This window comes from Eleutherodactylus coqui, chromosome 1 (assembly GCF_035609145.1).
Source record: "Eleutherodactylus coqui strain aEleCoq1 chromosome 1, aEleCoq1.hap1, whole genome shotgun sequence".
In the NCBI taxonomy this organism is placed as follows: Eukaryota; Metazoa; Chordata; class Amphibia; order Anura; family Eleutherodactylidae; genus Eleutherodactylus; species Eleutherodactylus coqui.
Window position 1 is genome coordinate 379,326,438 of NC_089837.1, and position 25,945 is coordinate 379,352,382.

The window sequence follows — 25,945 nt, forward strand, 5'->3', positions numbered from 1 at the left end:
TAGAGGAGAAAAAATTAAATTTGATATTTTTGCAAATATGTCATTTTAAAGACATATTTTTTCTGAAGTGCACATGAAAATGAGGATTTATACCCCTGTTTCCTGTGCTCAGAAACAAACCTGTTGTGGTCCTAATATTATGTCCATATGCACAATGGGGCCCAAAATGAAAGGAGCAGCCGGTGGCTTTCAGAACAGACATTTTGCTTGAAGGTGTTTTAGGCCCCATTGCCCACTTGTAGAGCCCTTGAGCGGCCATAATGACGGGGAACCCCCCCAAGTGACCCCATTTTGAAAACTAGACTCCTTAACAAATGTATTTAAGGGTGTGCTGTATATTTTGACCCCAAAGTTTTTGAATGAATCTAAGCAAAGCAGAAAGAAAAAATTACGATTTTCATTTCTTTGGAAATCATGTAATTTTTAAAGCAGGTTTTTTTTGTACAGCACACATATGAATGAAGACTTTTACCCCAAAATGGATAACGGCAATCACGTGACCTAAGACTGCTCACCGCGGCCCTCGGTGACTGCCCCGGGCTCTCCGCTTCTTCCCCAGCTTCTGCGCTCGCGTCCGCCATTTTGCCAACGTGTGCATGGGCCGAAGTTGGTTAAAAGGTCAACGGATAAAGATCCTGTCAAGGGACATCACCGCAGGCCTTAGGCCTCCTGCACAGGGGCGGCGGGTTCTGCACATGCTGTGGATCTGCCAGCTGGCACTCCGTTGTGCATGCACAGTAGCCGCCAGCACTGGGGGTGACATGTATACCGCGATACTTCCGCAGTGCTCACTACGTAAGTGCCGCAGGACAGACGTCTTCCATTGACTTAAATGGAAGACGGCCATGCGTATCCCGCACAAAATCGCAGCACGCTGCAATTTATTCACCGCGAGCGGAAAATCGCAATCGATTTAGGCTTGTGGGGATGAAATGGCGTTTTGCATTGAATACTACAAGCTGTATTTGCTGTGGAGTCCAGAGGCGGCCGCCCGCCACGGACTCTGCAATGTAAATACACCCGTGTGCAGGAGGCTTTAGGCAAGTAATTTCACCTCCCCTCATGCATCAGATTCATAATGGGAGGTGAAATTTAACTTCTTTTTACTTCTAAGTGATTGCTGTTATCCATTGGATAGTGGCGATCACGTGACTGGGGACCGCGTACTGCGGCACCCCATGAAATTTCCAGGCTCTGGGCTAAGTTTGGTATCCAGGAGCAGGGAAATTTTAAATTACCGTGGCAATCTGATGCTTTTGCGCATGCATCCGCCACTTTGGTGACAGGCTCATGCGCAAAAGCCGACGTAAAGCACACGGATAAATCCGGGGTCCTTAGGTACATAATTTCATTCAACCTCGCGGATACGATCCACGAGGGGAGATGAAACTTTCACTTTTTTTTTTTTACTTTACATGATCACTGTTATTTTACATAATCACTCCATTGGATAACAGTGATCATGTGACTGGGAACCGCATACAGCGGTCCCCGGTCACATCTCTCTGCTCCCGACTACACATACTAGCTTGGAGCAGAGGGATCTTAAATTGCCGGGGCGAGAGCTCTTCTGGGCACGCGCCTGACATTTTCGTCTGGTGCGCATGCTCAGAAGGCAGTGTGAGGTCCTGGAAGGATCATATCGCCGTGGGACATTGCGGAGGACGGTGGTGAATATTTTCACTTCCCCTCATGGATCTGATCAATAAAGAGAGGTGAAACTTTAACTTTATTTAACTTTTTTCAACTTTTCTGTGATCGCCGTTAACCATAACGGGCCCTGGAACTAGTCACCAAGGTTCCCGGTGACATCTCCTGTCTTCCAGCTACCTGTAGGTAGCTGGGAGCCTGGAGATTTTAAATCTTCTGGGTGATCCGGGCTTCTGCGTATGCGCCGCCTATTTTTCCCTTGTGCGCATGCGCAGAAGACGGCAGAGGGTCCGTTCCGGAGCAGAACATCGCCGGGCATCGCAGAGGACGTGGGTGAGAAGTTTCAGCCCACTAATGGATGCAATCTATTAGGGGAGCGGAAACTATGCTTTTTTTAACCTTTTTATTTACTTTAATGCAATTGGCGCTATCCATTGGAAAGCGCCGATCGCATTCCCAGGGGGAGGCTCCCCACAGCCCGGCATGACAGCTCCAGGCTGATGGCTACCTCCGTTAACCGACGGCTTGGCGCTGTTACGTCCAGAGCCTGCAGGGCTCTTTAATCCTCAGAGGATGCATGTTTTTACGTCCCTGAGGATTAAGGCCCACATAGCCAGGACGTAAAAAGGCAATGGGGCTGTCACTAAGGGGTTAAGAAATTGGATACTTTTCAGTGTCAGATCTGTTTATCTGAACATTCTGCCATACATTGCAGTGTGCACTGTGTATTGAGGTTAGCCTATTTATTAAAATACAATACTTGACAGCATTTAATTAAAACATTTGTAACAGATTAGGACACTGGTGTTACCGTGACTCATACCCCTATGGAAAGCCTTATGAGTGCATTGTTTTGTGCAGGTGTAGAAGCTTCACAGAAGTTAGCCAAAACTGACCTTGGTTGTATGAATCGCCTTAAGCCAAAAATTCTATTAGTGGCTAAAAAAAAACGTTGATCCCGCTGTCATTGCTGGAATGATATCCCGTGAATCACGTGCTGGAAATACTCTGGTTAATGGATGGGGGGACCAAAAAAGAGGTTGGGGTCTGATGCAGGTAATATTTCTGTTTAGTATTCTTTCAAGTTATTTTTCGGCTATCTGAGGTCAGAAATGCAGTGTCATAAAAAAAGAACACTTTTCATACCCTGCAAGACAATTATTTTTTAAAGTTCTATAGAGAAGCCTATGGAGAAACAAGGCAGAAAAAAACACTATACCTAGAATATGTTTTATTTGGATAAGAATGACAATGATCCCCAAAACTCTACAAAATAATAATAAAAAATTGCTGTGCATGTAGCCTGTTATGCCTAAGCCGGACACCAAACACCTCGTCCAGATCAGACGTTCAAAAGGATGGATACACACACGGTCATAAAGACTTGGAGAGCAAAAAGGACCAATAACAAAACTAAACAAGGGTAGGGAGGGGATTCTCACCCTGATGTCCTAATCTAAAGCGAGACGAACTTCCTGATGAGGACGGCCCCACATCTGGAACCTGTGGCAGTGTAAACTCTCCCTAGATGGATAAGGGAGTAACCATGGACAGATGTTAATACCAAGAGTTCAAACACTTTACAAAGCAGATGTGACACTACAATAACAATAGATATGAAAACCAGGGGCTTATCTGAACACAGAAAGATACCAGGAGAAAAGGCCTGGACCAGAACTCCATCAACAGAATAACAACCAACACTCTTTGAGACACCAGAATTTATATACTACAATGAAGGCCGATTGGCTGGCTGGGAAAATGACCTCCCCACCGACCTATCAAACCACCAAGTAGCTGCAAATGCACATGCGCTAGACTATGGTTGGCGCACCAAAATATAGTCATTCTCATATTTCACTATAGACTTTATACTAATAGCTGGCTATAGAATTTTATTGGGAAAAAACATGCAAAAATGCCATGAAAGCCACCACCCAAAATGGGGCAAAATAAGGCATGTAAAGCCCTTAGTCCAGTCTCACATGAGCACATTGTGACACATCCATAATATGGATTTGTAATGGGACATATTGCATCAGTATTTGCTTTCATTAATTGTAGAGTATTTTTTATTGGGTAAATATGGATCAATTTTTGCCAAAAGAAAAAAACACCAATGAATGCAAGTACGGAGGCAAATACAGATCAAATACTGCTGAAAACAGAAGCAATAGGGATGCATCCATATTCTATTCACTTTCAATGGATCTATGTTTAATCAAAAATGGACACATGCTGCATTACTAAAACACAGCCAAGAGAAACAAACCTATGTAAAATGATTTGTAGATTTTCATTAGCTCTCAGTATTACAGTCTGCAAAACAGGGACCAAATACTAATTAAAACTACGCTCATTTTGCTCTTTCAAGTGGTCTTACACATGAGTCCTGTAAGGCCTAGTGTAGAGATGGACATCATAGCTGTATCTGCCAAAAGATTCACTTTTTAATAGCCTGAAGTGGGACTCTGTCTTGTTTATTGCTGAATAGAAAAGTTTACAAAGTTATACAGTGACCATTCTCTGCTAAAACCTACATCATACTAACAGGTCCATAATTCTTGAAAAAAAATGGGAGCCATGCCTGCATTACCAAGGTGGGCCACTATATTGTGGTCGGAGCTGTGAGCTTCCAGCTTTGTCAGCACTGACAACAGGCTGATAAGAGCTAACCGTCTGGGGTCTCAGGCATTGCATCCCATGGGATCAAGTATTGATAAACTATCCTGTGTAAAGGTCAATAAGAGTGAAGTCCAGGAAAACCCCTTTAACGCTACCAGAATAAAAACAGTGGACAGCTGTAAATATACATACCTTTATATACCTTGTTCATATGGATTAAAATCTGAGTCAGAAAAATCTCATAAGGCTGATTCTTAGACCACTGCTGCGGATTTTGAATTTACAGTTGCCGCAAGTTCGCAAGTGCAGATTAACCCTATTGATGAGTTAATAGAATTTCAAACCGGCATGAGTAAAAATCTACGTTGTCAATTTCCATAGCAGTCAATGACATGAATTCTGTCAGAATCTGTACTAAATATACTCCGTGTGAATGGAGCCTAATAAATCAACAGGTATAAATTGTAAAGTGCAGCCATATTGCTTGTCAGCTTTCAATTATCTTCTCAGCAACTAACATTAAGTTATCTTTTTTTCTCAGTATGTTGTTTCAATAACAAAGTGAAACTTTTACCATCTGCTGCGGAGATAATTTAAAAATAACTAACATGGCTAAACTTCTTATGGTTACTTGCAATAATGGCTATTGTAACAAAACAGGAAAATAACAAACTAAGGGTGCGGGCAGACGAGCGCATAAACGGCGCGTTTTTGCGACCAAACGTATATACGTGACCATCTGAGGCAATGGTTTCGAATGTATTCGTTCACATGGGCGATTTTACGGCGCGTAAAAACGGCAATTCGAAAAAAAACAGAACATATGCGACCGAAATACGCGCCAACGCATATTCGATCGCCGAAAAGACCGTTTGCAAAGTAGGAACAAACGAAAATACGCTTTCTAGCTCTGGTCGTGATCGGTGAAAAACGATCGCTCGGGCGATTATACGTTGCGCTCGTGCGAACGTAAATACGCCTACGCTCGTCTGCCCGCACCCGCACGCTCATTGCAAAGTGTGCTCCCGCCCCCTCTCTGCCTCCTCTCCGCCCCTCTGCACTATTTGCAATGAGAGGAGGCAGGACGGGGGCGGGGCTAAGGTCCGGGAATTAGCCGCGCCCCCGTCCTGCCTCTCCCCATTGCAAATAGTGCAGAGGGGCGGAGAGGAGGCAGAGAGGGGGCGGGAGCACACTTCCTGGCCCTGGCTCTTCCATCCTCCCCCCCCCCCCTGCACCCGGGGACAACGTATATCGGCTCGGCGTGAAAACCGAGCCGATATACGTTCGTGTGAATGCACCCTAAAGCTGATTTACTAATATATGGCCATTTTTTTTAATCAGCTTTTGGTTGTAATTCCTTTTTAAATAAATGCAAACTTCATAATCTGCTACAACATGGTGCAACATTCATAGTTAAAAGTACAGAGGTGCATGTTTGAATTAGGGTGGTTTCACATTTGCGTTGGGGGTTCCGTTTTCCTGCTCCATTTGGGGAGCAGGAAAGGGGAACCTCCACGGCCGAATGACTACATATCAGGCCAGAACCAAACAGAGCTGAATGGACCCCATTGACTGTGATGGAATCCGCGCGGTTTCCGCTCAGCTGCCTAGCTTTTAGACTTAAGAAAAAGCGTTGCATGCATCCCTTTTCTTCTGGTACTTTGAGCCAGATCTGTGTTGGAACCTCCGGCAGAAGGTTCCAACACAAATGAAAAACCACCCTTAATTCACTTTCACAATCTTTTTTGAGTTCTGCTTCCAAACTAGCATCTGGATTTCTGTAATGCAATGAAATTCCTGTTTTGACAGGTTGACATAAGGCACCACAAACCTGTTGGGGCCTGGAACAGTGAACAACATATTACCCAGGCAACACAAATTCTTATTGATATGTGGAATGCAATCAAGAAGAAATTTCCTGCAGGTTCAATGGAGGAGACACTGAAAGGTAATAATCAATGTATACTAAATTTCTCAATTCCTTCAACAATTGTACAAGATTGCTCAGCATTCTGAGGTGCCAGAGTAGTTAAATAATTCCTTAAAATGAGGAGGTTGTAATTCCATAGAAAGCATTCTGCAACTGGATGTGTGAGTGAAGGTAGTTATATGAGTTGCAATTATTTCTGTACAGAACAACTAAGTGAAGGGCTTAGGGCGGCTTCAGACGAGCATGTTTTTGTGCGTGCATATGCGCACAAAAACACACTTCTGCAAAGAGAAGCAGAGTTGCAGACAGCACAACCTTAACCCAATAAGGGATGAACTGGTAACTTGCAATCGCCACAAGGAAATTGATCCAAATAATTTCCAAAGTAATCCAAGTATGTAGAGGTTTGCTGCCATACTTTTCTCTACATACCAAAAACACACTTCTATTAGAAACAATGTATTTCCTATGATGTGTTCACATGTCCGTGTTTTACAGATGCGTGCCTGTAAAGATAGGACATGCGTGCACCATTGGGAGTGCACGCATTGTTTTTAATGGAGCCGCGGCTCTTCCCTGAAAACAAGAATTTTAGTGTAAAAAAAAAATTACAAAAATACTTACCTGTCTTCCTCTGCCATGTCCCCGTGGTAATGAAGAACACATCTGCCGCATGCGGCAGATGTTTCCTTTATCCCTGCAGGGAAAAAGAATTCCCTTCTGTACCTGCCAAATCTGTGACAGATGCCGCAAAGGAATTCTTCATCCCTGCGGGGAATAAAGAATTCCTAACCACAGCTGTCACAGATGACAGCTGCGGTGGGGGATCCAGCTGCCAGCATCCTGTAATTGTTTTTCAGGAAAGGGCTTTAAATATGAGCCCTTTTCCTGAAAAACAACAAAAAATGGTGATGGAAATAGAAAAAAATCTATGCTCACCTTTCTTCAGCTGCCGGGGCTCAGCTGCATCCAGCCGGCTCTTCTCCCGCACTGCTGTGAGGAGTATTCTGCAGACGGGGATTTAAAATCCCCGTCTGCTGAATGGACTGCCTCTGATTGGCTAAGCACTGTGACCAATCAGAGGCAGCTCTCAGCTATTGAATGACAGCTGAGAGCTACCTCTGATTGACCCCTGCGCTCAGCCAATCGGCGGCAGCACTCATCCATTCATGAATTCAGGAATGAGTGAGTGAGTGCTGCCTCTGATTGGCTGAGTGCTGGGACCAGAGGCAGCTCCCAGCTGTCATTCAATAGCTGAAAGCTGCCTTTGATTGGTTCCTGTACTCAGCCAATCAGAGGCAGCCCATTCAGCAGCCGGGGATTTTAAATCCCCGTCTGCAGAATACTCCTCACAGCAGTGTGGGAGAAGAGCCGACTGGATGCAGCTGAGCCCCGGCAGATGAAGAAAGGTGAGCATAGATTTTTTCTATTTCCATCACCATTTTTTGTTGTTTTCCAGGAAAGGGCTTATATTTAAAGCCCTTTCCTGAAAAACAATTACACGATGCCGGCAGCTGGATCCCCCACTGCAGCTGTCATCTGTGACAGCTGTGGTTAGGAATTCTTTATTCCCCGCAGGGATGAAGAATTCCTTTGCTGCATCTGTCACAAATTTGGCAGGTACAGCAGGGAATTCTTTTTCCCTGCAGGGATGAAGGAAACATCTGCCGCATGCGGCAGATGTGTTCTTTATTACCACGGGGACATGACAGCGGCAGACCGGTAAGTATTTAAAAAACATTTTTTTTTTTACACTAAAATTCTTGTTTTTCAGGGAAGAGCTTATATGTAAAGCTCTTCCCTGAAAAACAATTCAGGGGTGCCAGCAGACCATTGCCTTTAATGGAGCCGCCAGCAGCAACCACGGCTCCATTGAAGGCAATGCATAGAACGGCATTCACGCGTGTTTTTGCACGTACATGGGTGCGCATTTATGTATGCATCTATGTACACACAAAAACATGCTCGTGTGAAGCCCCTCTTAGTTTGGGTTTTCAGTTCAGTTCTCTGTCCTGTAGAGAAACGGAAATAAAACAGAATAAAAAGGTATCATATCTTCAAGATCACTTGGTTTCTCTTGCTGTGAAAAATTAATGGATTTATCTTTTTTTAGTAGTATTTTATAACAACATATTACATGTCACAGTCCATCCTTAAACAATATACAGATATCACTTAATTTCAATCCGTTATAAAACAAATATAAGACAGATTCTTAGTGGTATCGTCTTGAAAGTACAATTGGACCGATTAATAGATGGGAAAAGAATCACCAGATATATCTTGACTAGAGATGAGCGAGCACCAAAATGCTCGGGTGCTCGTTACTCGGGACGAAATTATCGCGATGCTCGAGGGTTCGTTTCGAGTAACGAACCCCATTGAAGTCAATGGGTGACTTGAGCATTTTTGTATATCGCCGTTGCTCGCTAAGGTTTCCATTTGTGAAAATCGGGGCAATTCAAGAAAGTGATAGGAACGACACAGCAACGGATAGGGCAGGCGAGGGGCTACATGTTGGGCTGCATCTCAAGTTCTCAGGTCCCACTATTAAGCCACAATAGCGGCAAGAGTGGCCCCACCAACAACTTTTACTTCTGAAAAGCCCTCATTAGTAATGCATACCTTAGCTAAGCACCACACTACCTCCAACAAAGCACCATCACTGCCTGCATGACACTCCGCTGCCACTTCTCCTGGGTTACATGCTGCCCAACCCCCCCCTGCACGACCCAGTGTCCACAGCGCACACTAAATTGTCCCTGCGCAGCCTTCAGCTGCACTCATGCCACGCCACACTCATTTCTATTTATAAGTGCGTCTGCCATGAGGAGGAACCACAGGCACACACTGCAGAGGGTTGGCACGGCTAGGCAGCGACCCTCTTTAAAAGGGGCGGGGCAATAGCCCACAATGCTGTACAGAAGCAATGAGAAATATAATCCTGTGCCACCGCCATCAGGAGCTGCACACGTGGGCATAGCAATGGGGAACCTATGTGCCACACACTATTCATTCTGTCAAGGTGTCTGCATTCCCCAGTCAGACCGCGGTTCACCCACAGCATGGGTGGCTCCCTGGAACCCACCGGCTGTACATTAATGTATCCCATTGCAGTGCCCATCACAGCTGAGGTAATGTCATGTTTAATGCAAGTGGGCTTCGGCCCACACTGCATGCCCCAGTCAGACTGGGGCTCTTTAGAAGTGGACACATGTAGTTACAACTCCGTATGGACCCATGGCATGGGTGGCTCCCTGGAACCCACCGGCGGTACATAAATATATCCCATTGCAGTGCCCAACACAGCTGATGTAACGTCAGCTTTTATGCAGGTGGGCAAAAAAATAATTGGATTACACTGTAGACGAGGGCCCAAAAAAATTGGTGTACCACCAGTACTAATGTACGTCAGAAAAATTGCCCATGCCCAACCAAGAGGGCAGGTGAAACCCATTAATCGCTTTGGTTAATGTGGCTTAATTGGTAACTAGGCCTGGAGGCAGCCCAGTTGAAATAAAAATTGGTTCAGGTGAAAGTTTCAACGCTTTAATGAGCATTGAAACGTATAAAAATTGTTGACAAAAATTATATGACTGAGCCTTGTGCGCCTAAGAAAAATTGCCCGTTCGGCGTGAGTACGTCAGGTTTCAGGAGGAGGAGCAGGAGGAGGAGGATGAATATTATACACAGATTGATGAAGCTAAAAGGTCCACATTTTTGATGGTGATAGAGAACGATGCTTCCATCCGCGGGTGCAGCCTACGTATAATTTAGGTATCGCTGCTGTCCGCTGGTGGAGAAGAGAAGTCTGGGGAAATCCAGGCTTTGTTCATCTTGATGAGTGTAAGCCTGTCGGCACTGTCGGTTGACAGGCGGGTACGCTTATCTGTGATGATTCCCCCAGCCGCACTAAACACCCTCTCTGACAAGACGCTAGCCGCAAGACAAGCAAGCACCTCCAGGGCATACAGAGCGAGTTCAGGCCACGTGTCCAGCTTCGACACCCAGTAGTTGTAGGGGGCAGAGGCGTCACCGAGGACGGTCGTGCGATCGGCTACGTACTCCCTCACCATCCTTTTACAGTGCTCCCGCCGACTCAGCCTTGACTGGGGAGCGGTGACACAGTCTTGCTGGGAAGCAAGAAAGCTGTCAAAGGCCTTAGAGAGTGTTCCCCTGCCTGTGCTGTACATGCTGCCTGATCTCTGCGCCTCCCCTGCTACCTGGCCCTCGGAACTGCGCCTTCGGCCACTAGCGCTGTTGGATGGGAATTTTACCATCAGTTTGTCCGCCAGGGTCCTGTGGTATAGCATCACTCTCGAACCCCTTTCCTCTTCGGGTATGAGAGTGGAAAGGTTCTCCTTATACCGTTGGTCGAGCAGTGTGTACACCCAGTAATCCGTAGTGGCCAGAATGCGTGTAACACGAGGGTCACGAGAAAGGCATCCTAACATGAAGTCAGCCATGTGTGCCAGGGTACCTGTACGCAACACATGGCTGTCCTCACTAGGAAGATCACTTTCAGGATCCTCCTCCTCCTCCGGCCATACACGCTGAAATGATGACAGGCAAGCAGCATGGGTACCCTCAGCAGTGGGCCAAGCTGTTTCTTCCCCCTTCTCCTCATCCTCCTCCTCCTCCTCCTCAACGCGCTGAGATATAGACAGGAGGGTGCTCTGACTATCCAGAGACATACTGTCTTCCCCTGGCTGTGTTTCCGAGCGCAAAGCGTCTGCCTTTATGCTTTGCAGGGAACTTCTCAAGAGGCATAGCAGAGGAATGGTAACGCTAATGATTGCAGCATCGCCGCTCACCATCTGGGTAGACTCCTCAAAGTTTCCAAGGACCTGACAGATGTCTGCCAACCAGGCCCACTCTTCTGTAGAGAATTGAGGAGGCTGACTCCCACTGCGCCGCCCAGTGGAGTTGGTATTCCACTATAGCTCTACGCTGCTCATAGAGCCTGGCCAACATGTGGAGCGTAGAGTTCCACCATGTGGGCACGTCGCACAGCAGTCGGTGCACTGGCAGATGAAACCGATGTTGCAGGGTGCGCAGGGTGGCAGCGTCCGTGTGGGACTTGCGGAAATGTGCGCAGAGCCGGCACACCTTTCCGAGCAGGTCTGACAAGCATGGGTAGCTTTTCAGAAAGCGCTGAACCACCAAATTAAAGACGTGGGTCAGGCATGGCACGTGCGTGAGGCTGCCGAGCTGCAGAGCCGCCACCAGGTTACGGCCGTTGTCACACACGACCATGCTCAGTTGGAGGCTCAGCGGTGAAAGCCAGCGGTCGGTCTGCTCTGTCAGACCCTGCAGCAGTTCGTGGGCCGTGTGCCTCTTATCTCCTAAGCTGAGTAGTTTCAGCACGGCCTGCTGACGCTTGCCCACCGCTGTGCTGCCATGCCGCGCGACACCGACTGCTGGCGACGTGCTGCTGCTGACACATCTTGATTGCGAGACAGCGGTTGCGTAGGAGGAGGACGAGGAGGAGGAGGGTGGTTTAGTGGAGGAAGCATACACCGTCGCAGATACCAGCACCGAGCTGGGGCCCGCAATTCTGGGGGTAGGTAGGACGTGAGCGGTCCCAGGCTCTGACTCTGTCCCAGCCTCCACTAAATTCACCCAATGTGCCGTCAGGGAGATATAGTGGCCCTGCCCGCCTGTGCTTGTCCACGTGTCCGTTGTTAAGTGGACCTTGCCAATAACCGCGTTGGTGAGGGCGCGTACAATGTTGCGGGAGACGTGGTCGTGCAGGGCTGGGACGGCACATCGGGAAAAGTAGTGGCGACTGGGAACTGAGTAGCGCGGGGCCGCCGCCACGATCATACTTTTGAAAGACTCCGTTTCCACAACCCTATACGGCAGCATCTCCAGGCTGATAAATTTGGCTATGTGCACGTTTAACGCTTGAGCGTGCGGGTGCGTGGCGGTGTACTTGCGCTTGCGCTCCAACACTTGCGCTAGCGACGGCTGGACAGTGCGCTGACAGACATTGGTGGATGGGGCCGAGGACAGCGGAGGTGAGGGTGTGGGTGCAGGCCAGGAGACGGTAGTGCCTGTGCCCTGAGAGGGGGGTTGGATCTCAGAGGCAGGTTGGGGCACAGGGGGGGAGGCAGCGGTGCAAACCGGAGGCGGTGAACGGCCTTCGTCCCACCTTGTGGGGTGCTTGGCCATCATATGTCTGCGCATGCTGGTGGTGGTGAGGCTGGTGGTGGTGGCTCCCCAGCTAATCTTGGCGCGACAAAGGTTGCACACCACTGTTCGTCGGTCGTCTGCACTCTCAGTGAAAAACTGCCAGACCTTTGAGCACCTCGGCCTCTGCAGGGTGGCATGGCGCGAGGGGGCGCTTTGGGAAACAGTTGGTGGATTATTCGGTCTGGCCCTGCCTCTACCCCTGGCCACCGCACTGCCTCTTGCAACCTGCCCTGCTGCTGCCCTTGCCTCCCCCTCTGAAGACCTGTCCTCAGCAGGCGTAGCAAACCAGGTGGGGTCAGTCACCTCATCGTCCTGCTGCTCTTCCTCCGAATCCTCTGTGCGCTCCTCCCTCGGACTTACTGCCCTTACTACTACCTCACTGATAGACAACTGTGTCTCATCGTCATCGTCCTCCTCACCCACTGAAAGGTCTTGAGACAGTTGCCGGAAGTTCCCAGCCTCATTCCCCGGACCCCGGGAACTTTCCAAAGGTTGGGCATCGGTCACGACAAACTCCTCCAGTGGGAGAGGATTCGGAACCATTGCTGCCCATTCTGGGCAGGGGCCCGGGAACAGTTCCTGGGAGTCTGCCTGCTCCTCAGAATGTGTCATTGTAATGGAGTGAGGAGGCTGGGAGGAAGGAGGAGCAGTAGCCAGAGGATTCAGAGTTGCAGCAGTGGACGGCGCAGAACTCTGGGTGTTCGATAGATTGCTGGATGCACTTTCTGCCATCCACGACAGGACCTGCTCACACTGCTCATTTTCTAATAAAGGTCTACCGCGTGGACCCATTAATTGTGAGATGAATGTGGGGACGCCAGAAACGTGCCTCTCTCCTAATCCCGCAGCAGTCGGCTGCGATACACCTGGATCAGGAGCTCGGCCTGTGCCCACACCCTGACTTGGGCCTCCGCGTCCTCGCCCGCGTCCACGTCCTCTAGGCCTACCCCTACCCCTCAGCATGGTGTATTACCAGTAGTGCAGAAACAGAACGCTGTAATTAAATGTGCCGCTTATTGGCCTGTGGTTGGAGGCTGACTTCGCTTACGGAACGCCAGGAAATAATTTTGCGCAAGCCTGCGGTAACACTTAGCTGGCTGCGTATGAATTAGGAGGACAACTACACCCAGCACAGACCCAGAACACTGAGGACAGTCACAGGCAGCCCAAATAGATTTTTTTCCCCAAATGTTTTTGGAAAGGCCCACTGCCTATATACACTGTATATGTCTTCTGTCCCTGCGTCACCACTACTGGCCCTGGCGTATGTAAAATAACTGCAGACTGTTGCACTGTGGACTGGAATACAGCGGTGATGTAACAGCCAAGACAGAGCCAGGAAATAATTTTGCGCAAGCCTGCTGTAACACTTAGCTGGCTGCGTATGAATTAGGAGGACAACTACACCCAGCACAGACCCAGAACACTGAGGACAGTCACAGGCAGCCCAAATAGATTTTTTTCCCCAAATGTTTTTGGAAAGGCCCACTGCCTATATACACTGTATATGTCTTCTGTCCCTGCGTCACCACTACTGGCCCTGGCGTATGTAAAATAACTGCAGACTGTTGCACTGTGGACTGGAATACAGCGGTGATGTAACAGCCAAGACAGAGCCAGGAAATAATTTTGCGCAAGCCTGCTGTAACACTTAGCTGGCTGCGTATGAATTAGGAGGACAACTACACCCAGCACAGGCCCAGAACACTGAGGACAGTCACAGGCAGCCCAAATAGATTTTTTCCCCCAAATGTTTTTGGAAAGGCCCACTGCCTATATACACTGTATATGTCTTCTGTCCCTGCGTCACCACTACTGGCCCTGGAGAATGTAAAATAACTGCAGACTGTTGCACTGTGGACTGGAATGCGATGTAACAGCCAACACAGAGCCAGGAAATAATTTTGCGCAAGCCTGCTGTAACACTTAGCTGGCTGCGTATGAATTAGGAGGACAACTACACCCAGCACAGACCCAGAACACTGAGGACAGTCACAGGCAGCCCAAATAGATTTTTTTCCCCAAATGTTTTTGGAAAGGCCCACTGCCTATATTCAATAAATATATGTCTTCTGTCCCTGCCTCACAATATATGTCTTCTGTCCCTGCCTCACAATATATGTCTTCTGTCCCTGCCTCACCACCACTACTGGCCCTGGAGTATGTATAATTACTGCAGGGCGCAATGCTCTGCACGGCCGATATACAAAAAAAAAAAAAAAAGTGCAACACTGCAAAAAGCAGCCTCCACAGTAATGCACACGGTTAGATGTGGCCCTAAGAAGGACCGTTGGGGTTCTTGAAGCCAAAAATACTCCTAACACTCTCCCTATAGCAGCTCCGGCACCAACAGCACTTTCCCTCCTCTATGTCAGAACAAATCTGTGGCGAGCCGCGGGAGGGGCCGATTTATATACTCGGGTGACACCTGATCTCGCCAGCCACTCACTGCAGGGGGGTGGTATAGGGCTTGAACGTCGCAGGGGGAAGTTGTAATGCCTTCCCTGTCTTTCTATTGGCCAGAAAAGCGCGCTAACGTCTCAGAGATGAAAGTGAAAGTAACTCGAACATCGCGTGGTACTCGTCACGAGTAACGAGCATCTCGAACACGCTAATACTAGAATGAGTATCAAACTCAGACGAGTACGTTCGCTCATCTCTAATCTTGACCCAACAACCAATGTCAAAGAAAAGCTTTTTATTATAACAACATTGTGGTGTTGCACACTATTATGATATGCATACATACCACTGAAGCTTCTTTATTTTTCTGCTTTGGTAAGCTTTGTAGGTTTTCTTGAAGATGCAAATAAAAAAAAAATGGAAAGTCTGCAAAGCTATTTTTCCATTCAAAAAAACCCCAAACCCAGAAATCTTTCCGTTTGCTTTACTTTTTTAAAATCCATTTGAAATCGTTTAATTCTGGTTTATTTCCATATCTCTGCTCCAGAAACAAAACAGAGAAACTGAAATCTTGAACTGAGCCCTAACGCAGGCATGAATTCACCCTTAGGTTTACCTTCAATACACTTAGATATCACAAAATACTGCATGCTATTTATAGGAAATACCACATACATAGTAAGACATAATTTGTCAGGAAGACCATGTAATATATGGTGGCCCATTCATCTGAATGAGCACCACGTACAAAATGCCATATTTCTCTTGCAGCAGACACTCATAGCTTTGCCTGGTAATAATTACTGATTAATAGAGATTTTAGGTACAAAACCTGAGGTGATCAGCTAATGATATGAAGCATAGGCGTAGCGTCAGGGGGTGCTGGGGTCGCCATGGCGACCCGGCCCCTGCGCTCAAGGGGCCCCGACGCCGCCCTCTGCATAACCAACATGCACATTTAGTGCATTAATCGCTGACCGTTCTGACTGCAGCAAAATTCTCATCATGCGGCAGCCGGAACGGCCAGCGTGAGAGGAAGGCTCGGCAGAGCAGAGAGAAGGAGGGAGGAACTCACATGGGCCGGCAGCATATTTGGGATTTCAGCCGCACTTAAGCAGCAGTGAGCGATTCCCGCGACCTGATTGGTTGTTGGGTACACCCCCGCCCCCCCCCCCCCTTTGGAGATATATTAAGCTGCTTAAGTGCGGCTGAAATACCTAATATGCGGGCCGGCAGGGGAGAAGGAGGAAGTCACATGGGACGGCAGGGGAGGAGGGAAGAAGTCACATGACAGGGATCATGTGCTCCCCCCCCCCTGCTTCCTGGTGAACGGGAAGCTTCTGAATTGCTGGCTTGCTGCTGCTGTCACATGAAGGAGAAGTGGACCGGGCCCTGGGGTAAGTGCATATGTATGTGTCTGTCTGTCTCCCTCCTTTATCTATCTATCTATCTATAGTATGTATGTATGTGTGTGTGTATATATATATATATATATATATATATATATATATATATATATATATACACTATCTATAGTATGTGTGTGTGTGTATATATATATATATATATATATATATATATACTATCTATCTATCTATCCCATATCTATCTATATACTATCTATCTATTCATCCATCTATCTATATACTATCTATCTGCTATCTATATGCTATCTATCTATCTCATATGAGATAGCTAGATAGTATATAGATAGATGAATAGATAGTATATAGATAGTGTATAGATAGATGGATGAATAGATAGTATATAGATAGTGTATAGATAGATGGATGAATAGATAGTATATAGATAGTGTATAGATAGATGGATGAATAGATAGATGGTATATAGATAGCAGATAGATAGATAGTATATAGATAAATATGAGATAGATAGATAGTGTATAGATAGATATGAGATAGATAATGTATATATAGATAGTGTAAAGATATAGTATATAGATAGATAGTGTATAGATAGTATATAGATAGTGTATAGATAGTATATAGATAGTGTATAGATAGTATATAGATAGATAGTGTATAGATAGTATATAGATAGATAGTGTATAGATAGTATATAGATAGATAGTGTATAGATAGTAGATAGATAGATAGATAGTGTATAGATAGTAGATAGATATGAGATAGATAGATGGATGATTAGATAGATAGTATATAGATAGCAGATAGTATAGATAGATATGGGATACATAGATAGTATATAGATAGATATGTGATATATAGATAGTATATAGATAGATATGGGATACATAGATAGTATATAGATAGATATGGGATACATAGATAGTATATAGATAGCAGATAGCTAGTATATATATAGATAGTGTATAGATAGATAGTGTATAGATAGATAGTGTATAGATAGATAGTGTATAGATAGATAGTATACAGATAGATATGGGATAGATAGTATATAGATAGATATGGGATAGATAGTATATAGATAGATATGGGATAGATAGTATATAGATAGATATGGGATAGATAGTATATAGATAGATATGGGATAGATAGATAGTATATAGATAGATAGTATATAGATAGATAGTATATAGATAGATAGTATATAGATAGATATGGGATAGATATGGGATAGATATGGGATAGATAGTATATAGATAGATATGGGATAGATAGATAGTATATAGATAGATAGATAGACACGTGTTCAGAAAACGCAGCTTGAAATCGTGGCATTTTTACCAGGATTTTGAGCAGCATTTTTGAACACAGGTTACAGCGTCTGACAACGCTTTTTAATGCACCCCATCGTTGTGAGGAGGTGTGTTAAAAACCACGACAACGCAAAAATAGAACAGACAGCTCTCTAAAATCACAGCGTTAGAAACACCATGTTCGAGCGCAGGTTTAAGTAAGCTCATTAAAATCTCTGGGAGTGTTGTACCGCGGTTAGTACGGCGCTCGGGACACCGCGCTAATAGCGGTACAAAGCGGTGTGTGAGAGTGGCCTGCAGGGCTACAAACAAATGTTCATGTGCAGGAAATGCGCCATGTTTGGAAAAATTACGCCAAGGGGGAGATCACGTATGCAGCACGATCTAGGTATGGGTACGGGGGAGTGTGGGGTGGAGGCCCAGGGGGGCCCCGAGCTGAACTTTTGCACCCGGGCCCCTGAGCCCTTAGGTACGCCCCTGATGAACAGGGCTAAATGCTCATAATTTTCAATTGTATTGAGGAAATGTTATTTTGCATATAAGAATCTTATCTCTCTAAGTATTTTTGAAGTTCTCTCCACTTCCCCAATAGCCTTTAAAAACAATGGGGAAAACCATTATCCAAAACCAATTTCACTGAGGCAAGGATAGTCTGAATTTACTAAACCTATTCACTGACTGGACTATAAAAAATAACTTTTATTACTGCAATTAAAATATCCACAAACAACTGGACAAACAAACACTTTACGCATATGAAACAATGCATGAGGCAATTCCCACTTATAGTTTGCGGAAACTGAAATCAAGACTTCGTGGAATATTATTTCATCCTAAATCCACCTTCCTTGTTCATAAAATAGGGAGTATATTTATTTAATGATAGATCTCAATTGTAAGTCACTACTATTGATAAACATTGATCAGTCATGCCGAACACCTTCCTGAACACAATAGGGAGGTGCTGGCTGATTGAGTCACTGTTGTCACTTTTTGATTTTTACACCAGCAGCCCACCAGCAGGGCTATTGGTTTATTTTGCTTATCATTTCTTTATTTATGTTTTTTGCTATCTTAATATCCTCAACCTCTGCTGAAATAGAAAGAATAACAAGAACTAAACTACTTAGACTAAAAAGCTGCTTTTAGATAGAAATAATATAAGAATATCAGAAAGAATCATTTGAAAGTGCAGCAATAATAATTACAAAAAAGACAGAGATAGCTGGAAACAAGCCAATCAGACTAGAGAAAGTAGCTCTTAAACAGAAATAGAATATCAGAGATGACTACGTGTGAGTATAGTAAAAGCAGAAGAAAGAAGTATATAGTTAAAGAAGTGCAATAATAGCAGTGAAGAATAGATGGGACTTATGGAAGTGGAAAATCACAATAAGAGCAATTGAAATCAATTACAGACTGGAGCCGAAATAAATAATAGAGATATACAGTATTAAAAGGCTTCTTTAAGAGAGAAGAGAGGGATTGTTGTGTAACGGCTGTCTATTGGATAGAGGGAAAATCCTCTGTTCCATTATTTATTGCAGTCTAAATAGCCTACACCTCCTTCTTTTTCAGGTTATTGCGCACTTAATCGCAACCTACTGGATGGGGGAAAACACTTTTCTTCTACTCAACCATCTATTGTATTACAAAAAACGTTGTCCCCTCTCCTTCTTATCTCTGATCCTCTCTTTCAGTAAGGAAAATAGGAAACTATATGAACTTATATACCTCTGTCAGAATTAAACAGTCACTTTATTGATGTAAACATACATATTAAAGGTTTATCTGGGTCCCTGAGGAGCTCATTTTGAGGGAAACTTGTTGGACCAGGACCATTTAACACGATTTTTTCCTTTTTGCTTGTAAAAATCAAAAAGTGACAAAAGTGACTCAATTCAGCCAGCACCTCCCTATCGTGTTCAGCATGACTGATCAATGTTTATCAATAGTAGTGACATACTGTACAATTGAGATTTATCGTTGAATAAATATACTCTCTGTTACAGTATATGAACAAGGAAGGTGGATGCAGTGCTGACGAGACTAGGGTAGGGGCTAGTCTAGGATTGGGAGGTTATTTCCTGCCGGATGTCATCAATTTTCTTTTTGAAGTACGCAGCCAGCTCTTCAGCATTGAGATCTGTCACGGGGGGGGGGGGGGGGGGGGGCTGCAGTTTTGGGCTGAGAAGGCAGTGGAAAGTGTCAAAGAGTCTTTTAGGGTTATGGGCTAGTGAGGAGACAAAAGAGGTGATGTAGACATGTTTGGCGTGGTGGAGGGCAAGGTTGTATGTTCTAAGCATGAATTTAAAGTGGAGAAAGTCTGCGGGCTTTTGAGACTTTCTCCACAGCCGTTCAGCACACCTAGAGCACCGCTGGATGAATCGCGTTTGAGGTGTGAGCCAGGGTTGCCGCGATCTAAAACGGATGGCTGAGAGGCAGATGAAGAGATGGGGTCATTAGTGAGGTTGTTGAAGTCTCCTAGCATGAGGGTTGGGATGTCGCTGGAGAGAAAGTGTGGGAGCCAGGTGGCAAAGTGGTCCAGAAACAAGCGAGAAGCACCTGGGGGATGGTCAATAACTGCTACTTGCATGGACAGCCGTACGGCATGTACCTCGAATGATGAGAAAGTAAGTGAGGGTACTGGGGGTATGACCTGGAAAGTGCATTGTGAGGAGAGGAGCGCACCTACTCGTATCTTCCGGTCTTGGGGCTTGGCAGAACTGCAGGCCATTGTAAGGCAGTGCAGCAAGGGAGGCCGTGTCAGACTGCTGTATCCATGTTTCTGTTAGAGCTAGCAGGTTTAGGGATTTAGCAGTGAAAAAGTCATAGATGGTGGGAAGTTTGTTGCATACTGACTGGCAATTCCAGAGCGCACATTGAAAGGAAAGTGGGGAGGGTATGCATGGGCTAGTGGTTGGGCTAGTAGGATGTCTCAGTGGGGCTGGTGGGGAGTAATAGTTAGGGGCACTAGAGGGTGGGACAGGATTGGGAGAGATGTCCCCTGCTGCTAGTAGCAGCAGTATTGCGAGGGTGAGCAGGTGATTAGAGGATTTATAAAGGTGATAGTTCTGTTTCACTGTGGCTTCAGGGGGATTGAGACGTTTAAGGAAAGTAAAGAGTGCATGTGAGCTGTGCATAGGCGAAGAAAGGAGAGAGGAGCTGTTATGGATAGAATGCCCTAGAGGTGGGCGCTGGATGTAGGTTTGATAGTAAACCGTAAAGATAAGAAAAGAGACTATAGTGGTAGTGATGGTCAGGGAGTGCAGGGTTTTAGGACAATTTATGCGGCATACCTGTCTCTTGCCCTGTTGAAATGCCATGTTAAACTGTATAGAAGGCACACTTGATCACGGGCACGCTTCATCACAGGGAACACATGCATACACTGCCACATGCGTGTCAGTGAAGGGATACTACTAGAGATGAGCGAACGTACTTGTTTAGGAGAATTACTCGATCGAGCATCGCTTTTTCGAGTAACTGCCTACTCGGGTGAAAAGATTTGGGGGGCACTGAGGGGGGCAGGGTGGTCTGGGGGGTAGCAGTGGGGAACAGGGGGGAGCTCTCTCTTTTCCCCTCCACTCCCCCGCGCAACCCCCCGCTCACCCCCGCCGCCCCCTGAATCCTTTCGCCCAATTAGGCAGTTACTTGAAAAAAGCGATGCTCGATCGAGTAATTGTCCTAAATGAGTACGTTCGCTCATCACTAGATACTACTTTTAAAACCAAGCAACAGCCAACACCTGGGAGGGACTAGTTCAATTAGATTCGTTAAGCAACTGGCTAGTGACCTACCCAGAGATTTTATGGCTCGCTCACATAAATAACCCCTCCACACTTAAACTGGACATAGACGTGGAGGATGCACAAATATGACCAGTAATCAAGCTAGGCAAGAGACACGTACCATAGACATAACAGTGAGAAGATGCAAGAAAATAGCAATGGTGCAATTTAAGCAGAGATGAAGCAGCGGGGGGTGGGTGGACTTCAGTTGCAGGGGAAAACATGTACCTGTTGAAAGGAGGAAAAGCATAAGCAGATATTAATTCATGCCATGTTAAACTGCATAGAAGTCACACTTGATCATGGGCACACTTCATCACAGGGAACACATGCATACACTGCCATTATAAGATTATAAAATACAATTTTAAAAAGACAGAGACATACTCATTATAGATTGAGATACCATCAAGGTTTGTAGATAAATAGCAATTTAGTAATACCCATATGAAGTGCAAATTCTTCCAATACATAAATCCACATGGAGACATAGAAAGGTAATTGCTTTACTGGTTGCAAAGAAATATACACAAACCTTTTGTATATGTTTCTCTGCAGCTATTTGTGCAATTACTTTTCTATGTCTCCATGTGGATTTATGTATTGGGAGAATTGGTAAGTGAGACTTCCTAGAACTACACTTCTTGCTAAGAAAAGAAAGTCACGGCACGGCCTGACTGTTAGGCTGCCTTCACACTGGCTTAAATATCATACGAAATTTGTGCGTTGCGAGATGCACTAATATGAACCTCCATTCTTTTGAATGGGTTCATACACATTAGCAATGTTTTCCTGCATGGCACCCCAATGCTATCCGGGAAACAAATTGCAGCATGTTCCATCAAGCTGCAAGATCTCACATTCTTTTTTTCCCTTTAATTCCCAGCCTAACATTGACTTGCAGGATTGCTGCATTCCAAAAGGTCACGCTGTAGATGCATTGTTTCCATCCCCCTTATTTGATATACTCCCAGAATAGTCCTCTCCCTACCTATCAAGCAAGAGGTAGCTTGCTTGTTATACGCCATGCGTATAACCATATGGAAGATATTAGATAATGTCCAGTATTTTTACTACAATTGAACAGGTACAACAACAAAATCTCACATTGCCCCAAGACACCACTCACCTCTCCTCTGAGGTGCACTCTTGTACCACTGTTTTGAGAAATGTATCACTTCACCTTGATGGGAATTAAAATTGCAGGGGTCAACAAACATTAAAATCAGAGGCTTACCCAAAGCAGTCAGCTCTGAAAACTTTCTCGTGCCATCTCTTACCTTCAAGTGCCTACTGGATCAACCTGAAAATGTCCACTTGTAGCTGGATATTGTTCATTAAGTCAAGGGCCCATGGCTAGAAGACCACAGTCGCCCATACAATGTGCTGTTCTCTGCCAGCTAAAGGAAGCCTGAGAGATGGGAGCTATCGGTTTTAATGATGCATCTATTATTCTCCCATCTCCCTCAACATAAGGAAACAAGTGAAGCCACTGCTGGATAATGCCCCTAAGATGGGTGTGACCTACTGTTAGGACCATCCCTTTCATCCTATCCTGCGTAGTTCTGTCTCAAAGTACTTACTCTAGACCTAGAGGGCATTCAAAAGGCTTTTGCCTTCCTAGGAATGGCGCTAGTTTGTATACCAGATTGGACAATGCCAAATATGTCTTCTCCCACTCTTGGCTGAAATAGGATTGAGGAGACCTCTTGCTTAACTGAACATCTATGGATTGGCATTGCTGCACATAGTCCCAAACAACATCTTTAGATGGCTCCCAAAATACTTCTGATGGCCCCAGAATGCAAGCTTGGATACTTGCTGATTTGTGAGTACCTAAACCCCCACTAATGTGCCTTAAATTCCACCTCCCCATTGTCTTTGTTAAACTTGTTTCACCTGGGGCTCTGATGGGAGTATCATCACTCCACCTGTTACTTCACTAATCTATACTGTAGATATGCCATACAAGTCTGATTTTGGAATATCCCTTTAAGGGGATGTTCAAGTGGGAAGTACTTTTAACCATAGAACTTCCCACTATATTGGAGCAGGAATATCTGCAGTATTTATATCTCGTGTGAGAGTACTGTCTTTGGGTCCAATCCGGAGTTTGGTCAAAAAAAGAAAAAGTAAAAAATTGCACCATGACCCAATTCCACATTTGAGGGATGTTCTCAGACCTGGTGGGCTGAGGCCTCTGGTGGAGTTCTTTGAGGGAACTCAGATTCCTCCAGGAGAATGGCTGAGATATTTTCAGCTGCGGGGGGCCTTGGATTCCCTGACACCCGATACAGGTTTCGCCCTTTGAAGTAATTTGAACCTCCATGGAAAATCCTAAACACCCAATATCATACTTAGATAGGATGCTGCTGTCTCGAGAGGTGCGGGACGAACCCCTGGAGTATGTTGGGGCTTGGGAAAGGGAGCTGGGTCAGCACCTTTCCCAGGACCAGTGGCAAAAAGCTATCACTCTAACACACAAGGGGACGTTGTATTCTAGACTCCAAGAACTTAACTTTAAGATATTGTCACAATGGTACAGGACACCGGACCGGCCAACATAGAATGTTTTCCCAAACCTCCCCCATATGCTGGAGGTGCTCTGGGAGTAGGGGTAGTATGAGTCACATATGGTGGGATTATCCCCCAGTGGCAGCTTTGTGGTCGGATGTCTTGGCCCTGGATCTGTGGTGCTCCCATTGTTCTCACCTGCAAGATGGCTTTGTTGTCTATGTTTCCAGGGTCCATAACAAAGGTAAAGAAGGGTTTGTTACGATTCTCTGTCCAGGCCGTTAGGCAAATCATCCCAAGATTGTGGAGAACCAACATTTCCCCAACCAGAGTTCAGCGGTTAGAGGCAACCAACACACTGGTACGTTATAAAGAGATGAGAGCTGAGGAGGACCAAGATCTTAATGCATTTTATGCGGTATGGCAGCCATGGCTGGAATTTAGGTCATCTCCCAGAATGGAAGAATGGTTGTCTTTAGGTGCGGGCATGGCACAGTAAAAGCTATCTTTGGGCTTGACCCTGGTTTCATTGGCCTCACATGAGAGAATGTCAAAGATAGCCTGGGTTGCCAACATTTCTACTCGGCAGGGTTGATTTCTCTTTTCCAACCTCCTTTGAGGCCCAGATGTCCCTTTCCACCTTTCCCTCCCCTAGATTTCCCTTTCCTACCCTGTGTTCATCTATTTTACTTTGCGTTCTATTATATTCTTTGATTTATCTGACAACTTAACCCGTCAAAGTTATACAGCTATATATTTTTGTTGTTAATTATGTTTTGTCACCTATGTCATAATAAAATATTTTTGAACGACAAATTGCACCATGTCACCTTGGTGTAAATGTTGAGAGTCCTGTAATTATGTTCACTATGTAGTCTTCAATGTTTTCAAATGTCTAACACTGACGGTGTATTGAACGGGACCAAGCTGCAATACTAGAAACACAGCACATGGATCAGAGTAGTGCTACATCTGGAAAGATGCAAATGGGCCCTAGTGCTCATTCACATAAATGAATGGGGCTCTAAATGATCTGCAAAATATAACTGTGCTGATGGGAAATAGGGATGACAGTTAATAACAATGTAAAGCTATATCTCCAGAAAGACTATGAAAGGTACATCAGTATGAAAAGTTGTTTATATTTTTTGCCGTCTTCTTTTTTTTTTTTACAGGGGCTTTTGCTGCATACAACAGAGGTGGTAAGTAGGGTTAATGACTTGAACAATGTTGACGAACACACAGAAGGACATGACTATGCCAATGATGTTGTTGCCCGTGCTCAGTACTTCAAAAGTCAAGGATATTGAATAATGCCTTTCTTATTTACTGGCTTCTTGTATTTGGTTTTAATCTTTAATACTCTATACAATGCATAGCTTATAATGATTAAAAGTAAAGCATAAGGATTAAGATAAATCAACTTGACTACAAAATAATTACACTTATAATTTGAATGCAACAAAATATTCTACAAATAAAATGTATCACTTTTAAAGGCAGAACAGGTTTACTATTGTGTTTATTTTTAACAATGACTGTAAAACCATCACACTTGTTATCAAACAGTAAATATGTAATGTCTAGAATCCGCAATAGGTGATGTAAAACTGGCTCACCTCCAAAGGGACCACCTTGGCTACAATTCTTGTAAATCACAGCTAAAGTGTTGAGGTTTTCCATGATTTATGGTGTCATGGCAAAATTGCTTAATTTTTTACCATGGTTATATACAATCCCAATTCCAAAAGACAGAGTTTTTCAGAAGTAAAGAGGGTCAGAAGTTCACCAATCAGTGAAATACTGCGCCTACAAAATTGTGACACAATTTCAGAAAAATGTTCCTTAACATAAAATTGTGAAGGCTTTGGATATCCAACTATCTACAGTACATAATATCGAAAAATGTAAAAAATCTGGAAAAAATCATGTGTACAACGGATAAGGCTGATGGTTAATATTGGATGCTCAAAATCTGTGGGCCTTCAGGCGTCACTGCATTCAAAACAGGCATGGTTCTCTAATGCAGATCACTGCATGGACTCAGGAGTAGAGATGAGCGAGCATACTCGCTAAGGGCAATTAATCGATCGAGCATTGCCCTTAGCGAGTAGCTGCCCGCTCGGAAGAAAAGATTTG

At 45.0% G+C, this 25,945-nt stretch overlaps 1 pseudogene; it reads left to right on the forward strand.

Annotated features, from left to right (window-relative positions):
- LOC136596561 (lysozyme g-like) overlaps positions 1-25,116 on the forward strand; it is a 44,218-nt pseudogene extending 19,102 nt beyond the window's left edge.
- Positions 25,117-25,945: the final 829 nt, after the last annotated feature.